The sequence below is a fragment of the Crocuta crocuta genome, unplaced genomic scaffold, assembly GCF_008692635.1.
Source record: "Crocuta crocuta isolate KB4526 unplaced genomic scaffold, BGI_CrCroc_1.0 scaffold36, whole genome shotgun sequence".
NCBI lineage: Eukaryota > Metazoa > Chordata > Mammalia > Carnivora > Hyaenidae > Crocuta > Crocuta crocuta.
The window spans coordinates 23,278,258-23,298,152 of NW_027532203.1; positions in this window are offsets into that span (position 1 = coordinate 23,278,258).

Below are 19,895 nucleotides of genomic sequence, written 5' to 3' on the forward strand. Positions count from 1 at the left end.
AGTGTAAAATTCACCTGATGGGATCAGGCAGACAGTATTAGAGAGAAACCCACTGGCCACAGTAATTCTGCAGGTGATGGACATTAGTCTATAGCTTTGATGGCAGGGAGAAGCATTGGTTAATTTAGAAGGTGGAATTACTAATGAAAGCATCAATTGTAATAATAAAGGGCCAAGACACTGTGATAATCTTTTACAGATATAAATTCCTTCTATATCATGGTGCCAACTCCAGGAAGTTTGATATCTACTCTTTATTCCCAATAGCTCCCCTATATACCATCATTACCATTGTCATCATCAACTTATTTACATATATAAATATATATAAACATATGTAAATATACATAAAAATAAACATTTTTCCCCTATTAGCAGTAAAACATTGTTTGTTTGTTTGCTTTAAGTTTTGCTTATAAGTTGCACTTATAATTTTAGTGGACAAAGCACTGCATAATTAGACCCATTAAATCTTACTTCTCAATCACGACAACTGAAAAGCGATCTAAACCTGTAAGTGGGTAGTGCCATTTGGAACAAGAAAAAAAATAGAACAAATTTCTGGAACATGTTTGTTGAAGGACTGAGCAGGGACTCAAGTTAGGGCAGAAATTTCTCATTGGGTGTAATTCTTCATAAGCTTTGTTCTCACAGGATAGGATATCTTGCATATCTTTAATTTTTCTTAAATGAATGTAAAATGTCAAAATGAAGTTTTCTTTTGTATGGAACTCACCAAGAGGAAATGAGCCTCTGATAAAGTAGATTCTATCTTGACAGGAAAATTAGAAGGAACTTCAGGTGAAAATACAGTTTATCCTTGGAGATGTCTCACAACCATGTGTCTTGGATAACACAAATCTCTTTGCCAATCTGGTTTCCACATACTGAACTTCCACCCAAGAATATTTTGAATGGCATGCAAATAATGATATTAAAAGTTATATAAAAATAATGATATAAAACCAAGTCAAGATCAATGAGACATTGCTGTTATGTTCTCTTTGGACTGCCACTGCAAGATAAAGAAGACTGGAAGGAGAAAGATAAATCCTGACGTGAAGGGTTCCTGGAAAGTTTCTCAGGCCTTTTGTAGTATAGCTATTTGAAGAGAACAAGATTGAGACCAGTCCCCTGACCCACTACTTGTAATAGAGCAACCCCAATTTTATTTTTCTCTTTGAGGTCTCTAATGACTACATTAAAATGAAACAAACAACTACTTTTTTTAAAAAAGTGAACACCATCATCCTGATTTCCCATCTAAGAACCATTCAGAATGCAAAGGCAAGATTTCTGGAGATTATAATTCATAGGTCTGAAATGAGGGTCCAAGAATCTCATTGTTTTGTTTAAATAAGCTCTTGAATTGACAATGATAAATGTGGACCCAGACCACACTTTGAGAAATACTTCTGAGGAAGATTTTATTGTAGATTCCTTTGATACTTACTGTCACCATTTGTAACACACCTCATGTCCCAGAATTCCCCTTCATTTGATGCAGATCTCCTTGTCTTCTCGGGTTGCATAGAAACTTCCTTTTAGTGACTCTGAACTCAACACTGACTCCTGCCTTTTTAACAATATGAAAAACTATCTCCTTGAAATTTGTTACTTGCTTTGTTATGATCAGTAAGAGACTTTGCTCATGAATGGTTTTCAATTCTGAATTCCATTAATAGAGATTGGGCCTATAGCCTTTTAAAATGAAGATATCATATTCATGGTGCTTGTTTTCACACATCCACATTGCTGTGATCATTTTGAAAGAATCAGTGGTTTTCTATGTTTCCAGTTGTATGTTTGCCTCATGTAGTCAGTAGTTTTAAAACTTACATACAGCATGATAATTTGTAACACAAAATTGTGCTGGGAACCTTAGTATTTTATTTTTATTTATTTTAAATTTTTTATGTTTTTATTTATTTTGGGGGGGGGGGGAAATGTGAGCAAGAAAGAAATAGAGACGAGAGAGAATCCCAACCAGGCTCCTTGCATCAGTGCATAGCCCAATGCGGGGCTCGAACTCACAAACTGAGATCATGACCTGAGCCAAAATCAAGAGTCAGTCACTTAACTGACTGAGCCACCCAGGTGTCCCTTAATATTTTAAGCCATGTATAAATTCTTTAGAGACTTTAATTTTTGGTTGTTGAAAGGAAAAGAATATTTTTTGTAAATAGACTAAGCTCCTCCACTGGGCCCTAGTTTCTGAGTAGAATGGATTTGAAATCATTGTCTTCAATTGCATAGCTTCTGTGCCTCATTCTGAGGAGTGGGCTTTCTGAGCACTTTTCTTTGCACAGGTTTTTCAAGGACATTCAGTGATGCTGTGTATTAATGCCAAGAATTTCTAGTGAGCTGGAAGAAGTAACAAATGAGCATTTCTCTTTTAATGTAAATCATAAGCTTAAATTCTCTCTTGCTCACTCTGCCCACCCTCTTTTGCTTTATTAGGTCCACATGTGTGAGTTGGGAGAAACACATAAAGTGGACTGTTCATTAAGAAAAGAAAACCATAGCCCTTAAATCATGAATTTATGCAATTTTTAACTGTTTTTAACAAGCACAAAATGGTTCACGGGAATTATGCAAGTATAGATCATTTTAATTTGAATCATTGTGGAATCATAAAAGACTCAGTTCTTTAATTTTGTGCCTTCAAGTTAGCTACTTTGATTAAAAAATAATAAAGCATGAGAGCCGTAGGGTCCTCACAGGTTCTTGGCGCTATCATGGCTCCCTGATCTTCCGTGCTAATTCTCCTCATTAATATTAATAAAAGGCTGATAGGCCATTGCAAAGCATGATACGAAAAGCAGGCAATTAATTGCTTGTAGTATTTTTATGCTTATTTTGCACAATGAAAATAATGCCCCAGGACTGACTATCAGCTAATCAATAATATCAACTGTGTTGAAAATGAGCACCTTCCATTTCTTTTTCATAGATCTCCTTTAAATCTGAGAAACTTGAAAATCCAGTGGATGTGCTTGAAATTAACAGAATGGAAAAGAAAGGTTTTTATTTTAGCTGACACTCTTCTATTTGGGGAGAGGAATCATATATATGATATATTGAGAAATACTTCTCAGGAAGATTTTACTGTAGATTACTTGGATACTTACCTCCCATCATGTCCAACACACCTTATTATATATATCCCAGATCTCCCTTTCATCTGATGCAGATATGCTTATCTTCTCTGGATGCATATAAACTCATACATACTAATATATATATATGTGTATGTATATACACATATATATGTATACATACTTATACTATATATACTAATACATATATATATGTATTTGAGCATTTCAGATTATCCAATAATTTCAATTAGTACATTTCAGATGGTTTTACCTTTTTGTTGGTGAAACTGAAATTTAGAAGATAAGGTTACAGTTAGATAAGCCATTTTGGGGATTCCCTATCAACCCTTTCGATGGATTTGATAAATCAACCAGTTTTGTACTAATCAGTCACTTGACATTTTTAAGGCCAAATGCACTACCTGTGAGTTGAGTTTTAAAAGTCTTACTAAGGTTAAAAAATCCTAGACTTAGAGGCTTCCCTTTTCACTGGAGACTGGAAAAGAATGCTTCTGATTCTGGTATTTCTGTTTTACTTGTGAAAATTATGTAAGCTCTACTATAATTTTATCATTAAAAAAGCTATGCAAAGTATATGAAATGATAAATTTAATCTGACCTTGTCCCTAATGTAGCCATGTTCATTTCATCTTTCATGTTTAGCATTATACCACTGGTTCCTGTGCTATACCCAGAGGGCCATTTATTAGGTGTTTAATACACCCAGTTGCCTATATATGCGCACACATATAATTTAGATGAAAATATATTGACTAAATTGTTAAATAATATTTTCTAAGAAATTAAAATAATTTCATTAAAATAATATTTTCTGGGGCACCTGGGTGGCTAAGTCGGTTAAGCATCCAACTTCAGCTCAGGTCATGATCTCACGGTTTGTGGGTTCAAGCCCCACATCGGGCTCTGTGCTAACAGCTCAGAGCCTGGAGCCTGCTTCAGATTCTGTGTCTCTCTCTCTCTCTCTCTCTTTCTGACCCTCCCCTGCTCATGCTCTGTCTCTCTCTGTTTCTTTATAATAAATAAATGTTTTTAAAAACTTTAAAAATAAAAATAAATAAAATAATGTTTTGTAAGAAAACCTCAAAAATAATTTATACATTTTCTAGCAAAATCATCAAAATGGCAAATGAGTACAGAAACATAGTTTTATAAGTATCATGGTATTTAAAATAACCCACAGTTCTGACAAGAAGTCAGTAAGAATGAAATAAAAATTCTGATCCAGCAAAAATAATCTCCTTAGCATGCAAGGAGATTTCTTCAAGTCAGCCGTATGCCAAAGAAGGTAACCATTTCCAAGTAAAAGAGTAGTTGCTAAATGAGTAGAATCTCTTCATAGGTTGTAAGCCAATTTGCCAAATTAAGAAAGGAAAAAGATATAAGTTCAGCATAAGAACCTACAACAGGGGCTATCGGTCCCTTTTGCACATACTAACTTCAATTCTCAACCAAATAACCAAATAGAGGTATAAAGTGGAGAATAATATCATACACAAGAAAGGCTGCTTGCAAGGACCTGGGACTGTATCAAATACCAAAGTTTCCCGTTTTCAAAATGATTTAGATTTACAAAATGCCCATCTGAAGATTGTTTATCTTGTATTTTGAACCCTACACTTCTAAGACGTTACCATCAGGTGATTCATGGCGTTGTAGATTTAGAGCTTTGACTTTACACATGGTTTCTTGGAGATAAATGGTCTCGAGTCAGGTAGTGGATTTAAGATCCTTCACAAAAGCATAACTTTGTTAGTACATTAGACAATGCATCTCAATGAATAATGGCAGAATATAGAAAGTTGTAGAAATCAGTATTAAAGATGTGACCCTTTTTTCTATTCATTCTTTTTTCTATAACAAATTATTTATGAATTTTAATAAGCATTGAGGTATTTTACAGCTAAACAAAATAGAAAGTGAAAAATATATACACGTGAAATAAAAAATTCTATCTCCAGAAGCAAAAGAAAGCTCTTGAGAAGTGGTTCTTACTCTTACTGGGATCTTCATGTTGCTATAAAATTTCTAACATCTAATCTAATTTCTAAGTTCTAGAAACTAAAGTAAAAAATAGAAACACATTATGATGCATAACTTTCATTTTCTTATAAAGTACAATTTGCAAATTAGTCCCCAGAATTTTTTTTCTCACAGAAACTCAACTAATTGACTTACCTGAGATTGCACTATTTCTCAGAATGAATTTTAAAAGATGCAGAAAACATCTTGCCTTTGTTATAGACTCAAATGATTTTAAAGGTAAAAGTGATTTTGGAAGCCAGCTATATATGAACAATTGAATTGCACCTATGAAAAGTAGATAATTTTTCTAATAACATTCAGCTGATTAGCAGTATCGGCTCCTCCGGAAACCACTGGCTCCAGATCTTCTTATATTTCACTTTAGCCTCACTTGGTCTGAAAACTTGACAGAATAGCTCAGCTTCTCCTTCTACCCAGCGTGTTCTAGTTAACAAATTCCCACAGATGACTTTAACTGCTTCCCTTATTAGATAGTGGCATAATTATCCTACCCCTCTGCTAAACAGCCTCAATTCAGTTTCCCACAGATGCTTTCCCCCTTAACCCCCATTTGAAATCATGCCTCTTTCTGGCTTCTTTTAATTATAAGAAAGCACACTGGCTGGACATTTTCTAAACACATGGTAGACAGCAATCCACTTCAGATTCAGATTTTTTCACTGACCATCATCACCACATCTTCTTCTTAGCCACATAAGTGAAAATATGTCTTAGCAAACCTAGATGTACATTTTCTATAGAAAGATCTATTGTTTAAAATGAAATATTAGCATATATCTTAGACATACGAGAAGTCAAATGCATTTTATTGGTCTTTATGTCTCCACCTCACTTTGAGGTGAGAACACCTAGCTCTAGTGCAGTGCAACTACATATAACAAAATGTTATCATGCATTTATATTTAAAGTTATCCACAGTAGAGAATAATAAAAACAGGGAAAAGCCTATGCCATCATATAGAAAATAACTACAGCAAGGTAATATTTTTATATATGCCATGAGAAAGTTAGCAAATAAGTACTATGTGAACACAAAGGTGGAAGGTGTTACTTCTGCTAGAGGAAAATATAATAATTTCAGGTGGGATATATCTTTGGATTGCTATTTGGAGTGACTGAATTGACAGTTACAATAAGATTGAGCTGAAGTACCATTTTCTCTAGTTTCAAATAGAAGTGACATTAAAAAAAACCAGTATCTCCCTGAGACATTCTGATCATTGCCTGGTGATGGTCTCAGACTTTTTGTTTCTTGTCTAATATTCTCTTTGGGTTTTTCTATATCAGTATTGACTGATAAAAATTCTGGGTACTCAACATGCAGAGCAGTTTCAAAATAGACTGAGTTTGCTCTCAGTGGATAGGTATTACATGAGGCCCAACCTAGATCAGGAATGCCTCATCTCTGTGGGCAAGATAGTATCATATGCTTTCAAAAATGCAGTTAAATATAAATTTCAGTATGCTTAAATAATATTGATTGGTCACAGTTTTGCAGTCATCTCTTATTCTTTCTCAAATGTGTCACCAAATGACACCTAGCTAATACCCACACTGCTTTGACCTTTGCCATGATAGTAGTATGCTTTAAGTGTTTTAACAGACTCAGACCCAAGGCCCCCAAGGTTAACACTGCTTACTTAATTCGTAATATGACTTAGTAGTTGTCTTGATATAACTGAACCTCTGCCAAGGACCAGAGGAATCAGCAGAGTTGGTGGGGAGAAAATGGAGGTGAGACAGAAGGTCTGGCTCTTTTTTTTTTTTTTAATATTTTTATTTATTTCTAGGAGAGAGAGAGACAGCATGAGCAGGGGAGGGTCAGAGAGAGAGGGAGTCACAGACTGAAACAGGCTCCAGGCTCTGAGCTGGCAGCCAGCACAGAGCCCGATGCGGGGCTCGAACCCACGAACTGCAAGATCATGACCTAAGCGAAAGTCGGACCCGTAACCGACTAAGCCACCCAGGTGCCCCAGAAGGTCTGGCTCTTTTATTATCTCCAACAGAAACATCTAATGAAATATTATTTTGTTGGCCAGTTTTAACTATTCTTTAATATTGAAAAGGAGGGGTTTTTCCCTAATATTTTAAAAAATTATAGACCAAAAAACCCACCCCAAACAGTTCTAAGCAAGGAGACTTATAGTTGCTGATTGGTAAATCCATGTTCCAATCATTCTCATAGACACAACCCTTCAACCCAGGTCCTTGATGAACCCCACCTGAGGAAAAGCAGACAGTAGTCATTATCAGTCAATTTCACCTCCCTCACAAAAGGACACCATGAAAGATCATAGTTACTGAGATGTTAGATGCCTTACACAATTTTTTTTTCTGAAAGTTTCTCCTTACATACAGAAACCAATACTTCCAGAGAAAAAATTATCAAAGGCAGAAAGATAAAAATTCCACAATGCAGATATGTTTAATTTAACTCTTGTTCTTCCAGACTTTCCTCTTGAACAGTGTTTGGAGATATCTGAGAGAGGGCACTTTTGTGTACTTCAGGTTCCCTAAAGCATTCTTCCTCATATGTCTTCCAAAGGCTATCAAGAGAATCTAAATAAGTAAATGAAAGCTTGGAAAAAACAGAGGGGCAAATCTTTAACAGCTTTTCAATTCCCCCACCTCTACCATAGACTAACCCTATCTACCCTATGAACTATCCTGTGTATAAAGGAATAAAAAGGAAGGAAGGAAGGAAGGAAGGAAGGAAGGAAGGAAGGAAGGAAGGAAGGAAGGAAGGAAGGAAGAAACAAAGAAAGAAAGAAAGAAAGAAAAGAAAACATAAAAGAAACGAAAGTAGAAAGTTATAGGAGTCAACTGAAGGGAAGAGCTGAAGAAAGAACTTCCAGGTAGGGTCTAAATAAATAAATAAATAAATAAATAATAAGGAGAGAGAGAGAGACACAACTCTCAGTAAACTANTGAGGGAAGGAGAGAGGAAGGAAGGGAGAAAGAGAGATAAGGAAGGGAGGGAGGGAGGAAGGAAGGAAGGAAGGAAGGAAGGAAGGAAGGAAGGAAGGAAGGAAGGAAGGAAAAAGAAGGAAAGAAAGAAAGAGGAAAGAAGCATATGAACGAGGGAGAGAGGAAGGAAGGGAGAAAGAGAAAAAAGAAAAAGGAAGAAAGGAAAGAAGAAAGAAAGAGAAACAAAAACAGAGAGAGGAAGGTAGGAAAAAGAAAGGGAGAGAGGAGGAAAGAGGAAAGAAGAGAGGGAGAGAAGGAAGGGAGAAAGGAAGAAAGAAGAAAGGAAAATTCCATTCAATTAGGGATTTAATGAATTGATTTTTGAGAGTGTTGTTTTTGGTGGTGATGCTATGACCTGTTTAGAATTTTAAAAGTAGGGGTCATGAACTCCAAACAGAGACACAAGTACTTATCCTTTAAGAAAATGTGTCATTGCCCAAACCCTGTTCCCTTCAGTGACATTTGCTTGCACAGGTCTTTTATAAATTTTGCTTACAATGAGTTCCCCAGTATTAGGGTTTTACTGTGCAGCCAGCCTTCCCATGATATCCACATCTTCAGTCTGATCTTGACATCATTCAGGTGACAACACTACACCCTTGACATCCATAAAAAAAAGTCTATACATGACTGCATGGTTAACTCATGTTAACTGTAACATGTTACAGAGAAAAATATTCTGCATTTCACATGCCTGTCAAATCTGGCTGGATTTCATTCTTCTTTTCCACTTCAGGTTTTATCCTGTTTAGGAGAAAAGAGTTACGTGAAGAAAGAAAACACGAACATTTGTAATTGTTCAAATTCAATCTATTTAAAAAAAATTGTCCACAAGGCATATAACTTGTTTTTAATGAATTTTAACTTTTTAGAAGTAGTTAGTAAAATATATTATTTATTCAGAGATCTTTCTACTTTTAAAATAATACTGATATAATATGATTTTCAGCTTCCCATGAATGGAAGTAAAAGACCATAATGACAAAATCACCCAACCCTAAAGATACAGTAAGTCACCAAATGTGACTTAATGTGGTCCATAACCTCCAGTATTCCAAAGTTAATTCTTTAGTGAATAGTTTTTATCCCAGGAAAACAAAACTGTTGATTAATGTCAGCACTTAGCCCATGAGCTATACTATAATGTGTACTTGGGAATAGTTATTACCAAAAGAAGAAAGAAAAAAAGGCCCTATCATCTAATTTCACACCACAAGTAAAAGAACACTCAGTTCATCTAGACAGTACATAACAGCATGCTGGTGCTATAATTACAACCCATGCCATTCTTAGCGTATCTACTAGTATTCCATCTGTTTTCCCATAACACCCTTGGAGTAGGACAATATAGTAAAGAACAGAAAGCTTCTATGCTTCCATCATTACTGTAGGTCAACAGGAAAAGTTCTTTGAACTCAGCTCTTAAAACCCAGTGGGAAAAAATTGGAGTGTAAAGGGCCAAAGTCACATGATTGGCTCTTATTTCTTGAGACAGCTTGCCAGAGACCTAGCATCTAGCCCAATGATTCCTTTGTAGTAGTCTGAATTATCAGCATATTCACATAGAAGCTGGAAGGGCCTCAAGAAGAATATGCATAAAAACATCCCGTCAGTGAAACATGCAACATAAAAAGTATAGATTAAAAATTGCAATCATACATAAAGATAGTTACTAGTTTTCTGTATCTCAAGGCAAGGTAGTATTTAATAAACAGCCTAGGAATAGAGGAGTTATTTCATCTGGGACAACTCAAGGAGGGCTCAGGGAAAAGGTAAAATTTGATGTTTTAGAAAGCAGGAATGACAAGTATATGTCTGTGAGATCTGCATATGTTTGTATGGGAGGTGGAGGAAGTACATTCTAAGCAATTCTTATAATGGGGGTAGGAGAGCTCTATCTCTTGTAGAAATGTAAATAAATAGGTGCATGCAATCTTATTCAGAGGGTCGACTTTGAGAAATAAAAGAGGCTTAAAAGGTTGCTTTGGAATGATAGTGAAGGACCAGTTATTTGGGAATATTCATATTTTTTTATAAAAAAATCTAAAATGTGGCGTATATATACAATGGGATATTATTAAGCCACAAAAATGAATTAAATCTTGCCATGTGTGACAACCTGGATGAACCTAGAGAGTATTATGCTAAATGAAGTCAGACAGAGAAAGACAAGTACCGTGTGACTTCACTTATATTTGGAATCTAAAAAACAATACAAACAAACAAAACAGAAATAGATTCATAGACACAGAGAACGAACTGATGATTTCCAGAGGAGTGGGGGGATGGGTGTGATGGATGAAATAGGGAAGGTACAACCTTCTAGTTATAATATAAATAACACATGGGGAGGTAATACACAGCATAGAGAATGTAGTCAATAGCATTGCAACAACTTTGGTGACAGATGCTAACAGACTTATCAAGATGATCATTTTGCAATGTATATAATGAAATCACTATACTGTATACCTGAGACTAATATAAATTTGTCTGTCAATTACTCTTTAATGAAAAAGAAGAGAAGATATGTCACAAAACAACAGGTTAAAAGGACTAATAAGCATATGAAAAATGTGCAACATAATTTCAGGGAAATGCAAATTAAGGTCACAATAAGATACTACCAGACACTAATAAGACTGACAATAATGCATGTTCATTGTGATATAGAGCAACTGGAACTCTTCTGTAATGCTTTTGGGAGCATAAAAACTGTTTAACAGATTCTTATGGAGTCAAACATACATTTACGATGTGATCTAGCAGTTCCACTCCCACATACTTAACCAAGAGAATAAAAACATATGTATACACACACACACACACACACACACAGACAGACAGACACACACAAAGAGAATTAATCTCATCAGTGCTATAGGAAGATTAGTTTCAATGGGTAAACTGACTAAAAAGGGAAATTAGGGCCCTATTTCAGTCTTCTGTGAATGAGACTATATTTTAATTGAACTAAAGTATTGGTGACAGAAATTGAAAAAACAAAGAGAAGCAAGACTAATTTCAGAGCAACAATTAGCGAACTATGGGAGGCATAAGAAGAGATTAGATTGATGAATGAAAAAACTATAAAGTTAGATGGCCTGTATGGATAAAACTTTATTTTCTTTATTTTTTTTTTAATGTTTATTTATTTTTGAGAAACAGAAAGAGGCAGAGCATGAGCAGAGAAAGAGAGAGACACAGAATCTGAAGCAGACTCCAGGCTCTGAGCTGTCAGCACAGAACCTGATGCAAGGCTCAAACACACGAACTGTGAGGTCATGACCTGAGCTGAAGTCGGATGTTCAACCGACTGAGCCACCCAGGTGCCCCAAAACTTTATTTTTATGAACAGCTGAATTGTGATTTAGATTAGTAGTAGGAAAACAATATAAACCTCTCTGTGCTGGAGAGTTGAAATTCAAAGTGAATTATAAATTCTTTAATATTTTTATTTTTAAAGACTGATGAAAATGATCTTTGCACTGAGAAGAAAACCATTCTTTGTGATTTTTGTTTGTTGTTTGTTTACTGTGTTGGAACATGCCCTCAATTCAGAATTTCATTGTGTTACTGCAGTCTAAGAAAGCATATCTTCAGCATCAAGAAGTCTCCCTGTAACAGTAAGATTTGAGTAGTTCATAATTGTGCTTATCAAAGCAATTAGGGAATCGAAAAGAGAAACTGGCTATGTTCCTGAAGAAGGAATAGGGAATGATGAATTTGCAATACCTTGAGTTACTTAGATGAAAATGTGCTCTATTATGTTGGCAATAGATTTGAATTCTGTTATTGCATTTTTCATTTCTCACATTCTCTGTTATCCATTCTTGCTTACATCTGATCCTATTGTAATTAGTTTATCTTTTCTTTTCTACTTCCAAAAACAGCAACGATGCAATAGACTAGAATTCTTTACTTGGGATCAGTAGGCCCCTTGGAGTCCCATCATTAGCTTCAAGGTACCTGTGAAATATGCAAAATGTTTTATGAGTGTTCGGCTTTCTAGGTACAGCTTTCTGAAGTTTATCAAAACACTGTTTAGTTTTTTGCTCTGATACATATTTGTCCATATAGTAACTCACAAAAGAAAATGGGTTTTAACTTTTGTGTGGAGCAAGCAATGAGACTTCTTCCAAATCCTTCGGGTATCATACATGTTAGATAATTGTAGTAAAAGTGTTCTTCCAGAGCTCCCTGTCAAAATGACCTACTATTCACATTGAAAAGATATGACCTTGTCCATCTGGGTCATTTCCACAAAGGTTTTGACCATCTACATCTGAGTGTAACGAGAAAAAAATTCCATGTGGGAGGCAAGTTTGTGTGCTTTGTTCACTGCTTTATTCCCAGCACTTAGGATAGAGCTCAACACATGGTGAATGTGAAGAATATTTGTAGAAGGAATTAATTAACACTTGTGTGTTTGAGGCCTTTGCTCTGGCGAAAACACTTTCAGATGGATTTCTTCCTTTCGTTACTCTCTCACCTTCACTTCTGCCCTCTCTCCTCCTCCACATCTGGGTTTATCAGTTACTCCCATTATTTTCTATAGTTTTTCTCTCTCCCTTTTTGCCAAATTCTAAACAAACATTTACATGTCCTCAGGTCTCCCATTTTAAAATACAGAGGAACAATCCCTTCCTTGACGTCCATGATTTAAATACTGTAATGACTCACTCAGTATAAATTTTAATTATGACATACAAAACCATTTCTGATGTACCCTTCCTTTCTTCTCCAGGCCCATCTTTTGCTCCAGGTCTTTGAAACAGAGGTATTCTATGTCACAGTGTTTCATCTCTCTACCAACTCTGCACATTCTCACAAGATTGTAAGTCTTGCTGGGCCACCACCTAATTATCCCTTTTCTCTTTGACTAGCTAGTTTTTTCTCATCCTTGTACTGAAACTTTGATTTTACTTCCTGGGAAACCTATCAGATGCCCTTATCTGTGGGGTTCCTTTGTGGCTCTTATGGAACCAAGTAGTTCACCCATCCCTATACCCAGCTACTTAAGAAAACTACTATGCCGGGTAATGTGTTCTATGTACTTTTTAACATCCCCTAATAGAGTCCAAGCTCAGTTTGAGCAACACCTGCTTCATCTTGTTTTTCTCTGTTTCTCACAAAATATCACTGCAAAAGTGAATAAATAGAGTCATGTTGTTTTTATTGTTGTTGTTTTTGTTGAATATGTAATACTTGATGTGAAATTGACCATCCTCCAATTCTCATTCTGACTTCTTGAATAACACGAGATCTGAGAAAATTCACAGCTTGGAAAATAAGTTATGTTTCTACCATGCCCCTCCCCCCCCACCACCAACCAAGCCATTCTTAATTCTGCTGGGTATTATGTTATCACAAAGAAATGTATTTATTCAAATATCTTCTGCACATGGGACACAGCTAGTCAATATGTGGCAAACAAGTTTATTTCAATACAAAGTGGGGACACTGTGTTTCAGAGAAATGCATTGATCTCAAATGGCAGAGTTAGTCTTCTTTCGTGAGAAGAATCTTTCAAATAAAGCTACTTGAGTGTTTGAAGGTGTCAACACTTTGATGTTTCAAAGCCTCAATTATTCAGGTACCACAGAGCTGAGCATTGTATGTCTGCCAATGTCACATTTAAAAAGCTCAGATGGCTAAGATGCCATGTTCTGTTCAAGTCTTCTGATATTTGAAATTAAGAGAAGAGCCCTTTCATTTCAGGAACTCCTAAGGCTCTCCCAGTCTTCATGCTGTTGCTCTGAAACTCAGCATTCATTAAATGCTTGCTTGCAATTTGAATACATTGTTAACAGAGTGGACAGCTTCTGAGGTTGAAAGTTCAATTTATACTCTAGGGCAAGGGGAAACTTTTGATATGTCTGATTGAGATTGGTTATTGAATCAAGGGCCTGGTTTGGAGCCAGAGATGTATTAGACAAATTATCTGAGAGGAGTGAATAAAATACTTTTATCTTATGAAGCATCTGCCCAAGCTACAACCTTGTTTCAGCATATGGCATTCAAAGAATATGTTGCACTCTTCCCAGATGGGGTTTGAGAATCTGTTTTCAAGAAATCAAGTGCAGACACTGTGATTTTTCTACCAACATTATAAAACATTGCTGTATACCATTCCCAGTGATGTAAAGCTTAAGGTCCAAGGGCTCTAAAGTCACAACCATAAACCCCAGGGCTACACTACCTTTTATTTGTCATACAAATACTTGGATTTAAATGCTCAGTGCAGTTTGCTTCAAAAGGTAGACTTCTCCAGCTTCAAAAAATTTGTCACTTGTATTGGTCTGAAATTGTCTGGAAATTAGATTTGGATTGAATAATCCTTATGGTAAAAATTAACTTTAAATATTGGGAAGGAATAATGCATGAAGCACATTAGAGGTGTCATCAATAATACTGACAAGTGAAGTTCTAACTTCCGCCTTATGTATCCAGTTTCTTATAGTTACTCAATAGATAATTGTTTAATTGAGAAGTGAAAAGAAATATTCATCCTGCACATTACATTTAGATGATTCCTTCTAAAGGACCAATTTCAAAAATGCCTTGGCCACATTACCATTCCCTTTTTTACACCCCATCGTCTTTTGCTTCCGCTCTCAGGATGTACTTTTTTACCCTTAGGATTCTGCTCACTATAACTCCCAGCCCCACATCAGCTTCTGCTCATAGTGGACTTATCTACCCTTTAAGGATCTGCTAGATAGGCTCTTCTATGAATAATTGTCTGACTGTTCCAACCTAGAATGATCTCTCCTGCCTCACATTTATATTACTTACTATCTACCCCATTTATTTGGCATTAAGGCATCCATTGCCTTGTGACATCTGTTCTATTTTGGGCTGATATTGCTATTGACCTTTTTATGTACATATCTTGTCTCCTTAACTGGATAGAATGCTCCTTGAGGACAGGGTCATGAATTGAATCATAGATTTTTACACTTACAAGAAACTTTAGAGATCAAATAGTCCAACAGCTCATTTTATAATTCAGAAGAAAAGAGTCTGGTAGAAGTTAAATAACTGATTTAAGGTCAAACAATAATTTAGTTAGAAGGCCCGAAATAGAGTTCCTAGCTTGAAATACACTGCTCTTTACAGTGTGTTCCATCCACTGTAACTTTCATAACATATTAGAGTTGAAATGGGCATTCGTAACCCAGCCTTCTCAATTTCTAGAGAGAAGCCCAGAGAAGCTGTGAAATTGTTGCCAATGTCATTTATTGAGTTAATTCTAGTAGTCCTGTGACAACAATTCAGATTTCCTGACTATTTGCACAGTGCTTTGCCCACTGACCTAAACTCCTTTCCTTTTTCTATATTCTGCAAGTTCTGTGTACAGAGTAAATAACTATTAAGCATCTGTTAAACTTTATACACAAAAATATAAATATTTTCAATACAGAATCCTAGAATCTGGCATTTCAGTGGAAATTGAGAAATAATAAGTTTCAAAGTTTGACTCCGACCTTTCTCATTTGTCTTTCTCTGTATAACACTCTATTTTATCTTAGGAGCCCCAAATTGTGTATAAAAATGAATATATTTGGGAATACCTCTATTTGTAGGGGGAAAAACCCTGCCTCCTGCCCTGTAAGGTTTTCTGGAGTCCAATCCTTACCTTTTCTGTGCTTGCCAGATCTATATTCCACAGAACTCTCAATCTATGTAGGATTGAGTTGGAGTTTTAATTTATCCTTACCCAATGTTTTCTCCTTAAGTGTAAAGAATTCTTATTTTCTGTATCCCATATGCAAGATTCCTATACAAGAAATATTATGATTCTTTATACAGGGAAGTCCATGGGAAAGTCTCAATTGTCTATAGCATGTCAATGCACTTGATAGTCAGAAACACCTAAGCATTTTAGGGGTTTCCTATATTAGCACCATAAAATTAAAACTCGATCTCTGTAACTCCTAAAAGTCTAGAGACCTCATTTTAGCTTGATTTGTGAATTTTGCTTCACTTGATCCCTTTTCTTCATTAAAACTGGATCCTGGATTAAGCAATTTACTATGATCATGAGAAAAAATTGTATATTATGGGAGGAAGCACTGCCACTGATCCACTGGGTGTTTTTAACCAAGTCATGAATGTCCTTGGACTTGTTCCTTCATCTGGCAAAAACAAATGAAAAAATAAAAACAAAAGTATTTTATCAAATGATTTCTGTTCTTTCTCTCTCTTAATAAGTGGGCCAAGATATTTAAAGATATGAGTTTGCCTTCTCAATTGATTAAATTTTTGAAAATTATAATTATAAATTATTATATATAATTAAATTAAATATAATTAAATTAAATATTATATATTATAATTATATATTCACATGTAATTTATATAATTATAAATTTCTATATTTATAATATACTTTAAATTGTAAAGTATAGAAAGGCTATTTTATAAATCTAAGCTTTCAGAAATTAATGTTACCATTAGAGAGCCAGAAGATTTTAGGAGTTCTTAGAAGATACCAGCTAACATTTTTTGAAGACTCACAATGTGCTGTGAAGTTCATCAGTACCAAATTACTCTGCACAACAGTTCTATGAGGTACGCACCATTATTATGCTCATTTTATAGGTGACAAATCTGAAGCACTGGGTTTAAAGTAACATGTCCCAGAGTGTATAGCGAACTTCTTACAAGCTGTGCTTTGCAGGCAGATTCAGGATCCTAAGCCTGTACTGTCAACTATTACTTCTATCTCTCAGGGACAGTCTCCAGAGAGCCTGTGTGTTCATGCCAGAAAAAGGAGATCAGAGAGACCTACAAACTTCCACTCCCACAGGAGGATAAACAATTGCAGTATAAGAAAATGTTCCAATTGGTAAATATATAGCTAGAAGGTGGATTGGAAGGTAAAAGGTTGTGACGCACAATGTTTGGTTTAAAATCAATGTGATTGATTAAAAAACAAACAAACAAACAAAACTCTGCTTGGAACATTGGGACACTAGACCAGAGCCTGGTGTGTATATTGAATAAGCACCTTTATTCTTCTTATTCCTTCTCAGTTGATGTTTTGTTTCCTGCTCAATACATCCTAGAACTGTTTTCACCTATCTCTTGGTATCCTCTGTCTTCCTTTAAATCATTCACAGAAGTGAAATTAATAATTCCATTGTTTGCCCATAACTGTACTCACTACTAACTATGATGCATGAAAAATAAATAGGCAACAGGTGCTTAAGAAATTCACAAATTTTATGACTTATTTATAGGGAGAAAGCCTACAAAAGAAGACAATTGCATTATGGTATGAAAACTTGAGTGTGATATTATTCATAAAGTCCATGATCGTTAGTGACCCAAACAACTTCTAGTCCTGTCTCTAATATTGAGATACACTTCACTGGCTGAGGCTTAAGTACTCTAATTTGAACTGGTTTCTCTCTAAGACCTCTTCCTGGTATACATACTTATGCCTTACAGTTTTGGTTAGATCTTAGAAGCCTCCATTCTTCAGTTATATTACTTACATAGCTTATGGTAAGTAATGCTTAAATATTCTTGGCAAAGTGTTTGGTAGTCTTCAAAGAAATCTATAGTATATGGTCTAGTACTATATGACTGAAATTAATCTTTTCTAATTACTTAAGTGAAAAGGGTCAGTTTTCTGCTTAACTCTTTAAAATGGTCTTTGTGCAGTCCATAGAACATATCATCCTTAGGAAGGAAGTTAATATATAATCCTTGGAAGTTGAAAGCTTATCTTCCTTAAAGTAAATGACATCATTGATAGTTGCCCCTTCTGAGTTCTGTGCTGTATCTTGCCTGTTTTATTGCTCCTCCTTAAGTTCATATTTTATTCATTTCATTTTGCCTCTAAATGCCTTCCTCCTTGGTTTCTTTACCTTGATTCCTGTTCCTTCCTCTCTCAAGGCATATTTAACCAGATGCCTTTGAGCATTCTTAAGCCTTTGTTATTCCTTTGGCACTGCTCAAAGAAGAGCTTAAGCAGAAATTAGGTCTTTCATATTTTAATTGTCCATGCTCAAAAGACCTGCTGCCTTTCCCCATATATTTATTTTGTTTATATATGGATTATTTTTTTAATGCCTGATCTTGGATTCTGGAGTTTTAACATCATTGGTTTTAATCTGGAGGATCAACTACGTCAAGTGCTTACCTTCCACTGCATGAACATGACACATATTCACTACAACCATACCTATGCTTCAAGGATTAAAAGATAATTTTGCTCAGTTGGGTTTATTTGGGATGACAGGAAATAAATGTTTGAAATTAAACTCCCAGCTCAAAACTATGAAATAAATCCCTGGAAATCACAATTATTAAGTATGTTTCAGCATAATTAACTATCTCAACCAGAGAGTGAAATCGATGTAGCCACTGAAAGATTCCCCAGTCTTTGGCAAGTGATGCAAAATCATGACTTACCATTTCCAAAGAGAATTTAACACTAACGTTTGAATTTATAACCATGAAAATATGACTATAAGAGGAATTATAAATGCATTTTGTCAACTCTCTTGCATTCTAATTTATTGAAAGCATGTTTCTGTGTACTATGATGCTTTATTTGTCTAGACAAGGTACCCTCTACAATGTTACCCTAAAAAATTACTTTAAATATAGAATAGAGATATTTGTGATTTATTGCATTCCCTCTAGAAAAAAAACAGTTAATTAAAAAAGCTTCAGGTCACTATACATTTTAATTAATTTTTTGCTGTAATTTCAGATTGTTAAAAAGGCTAGAAGAAGATAGAAAATAAATATAGCTAGCAAGGAAGCTAGAGCTACTTTAATTCTCCTGGTTTATTAAAACCTATTCAAGTCTTTGAGGGTCTATGAAATCATGGTATTCTATCAATTATGATCTCAAAAGACTTCTGAAACTTTTTAAGCGAGAAGTAAGTAAATTATGGGTTTGTCTTTTAAAATGTGTTTTATTATGTCATTACTTCAAATAATGTCAGTAACTCAGTACCAGTTTGAATGGTTATGGAACATTTGTAATTCAAGGGGGTGTGATTATCATTGTATATTCTGGTATAAAAAAAGACTTTAGCCAGATTACTTTTTATCGGCTCATGAATTTAGATGCAGTTCTTTTAGTTCCATAATGCAGCTGTCTAGGGGTAGATATATGCAACTCTCCAGATTGGCTGCCATTGAAAACTTGTAGTCTGCAACTTGATAGTTCAGGGTAGGGAGGGATTGCTGGCTCTCATGGGGAAAACATTGAAACAAATAGCTACAACAATGACAAAAAATGAGATTTGGGTTAGCTGTTTCCCAGGTGATATTTTTGTTCTCCATCTATAAGTGTAATGAAGGGGGATAAAAAAGCAGCCCTCTTTGGGTTCATTTCTAATGCCAGTCTGTATATGATAAATGTTAATTTCTCCAATCATCCAACAAATAAGGCCTCCTTTCCACTAAGAATCATTCACTTAACTGCCAAATTCATTCTTTCCATTTAATATGTTTTTATTAACCACATTTGCCATCAGCAATTTTCAGCCCATCGGCTGATGAAGAATGATGCATTCTCCTTTCATTAATGCTCACTTAAGAAAATAATTCTTAATCTTCAAAGGCTGAGTAGGCACACTGTATACTCTTAACAAAAGAAAAAAAAACGATATACATGAGTGGGAAAAGACATTTATGCAGACTTGATCAAAACCTCTGAATGACAACAAGGCAGGATGGGAGAAGACTCAGGTTCATATTTCTAACAGACACACCTATATCTGTTTATTATAG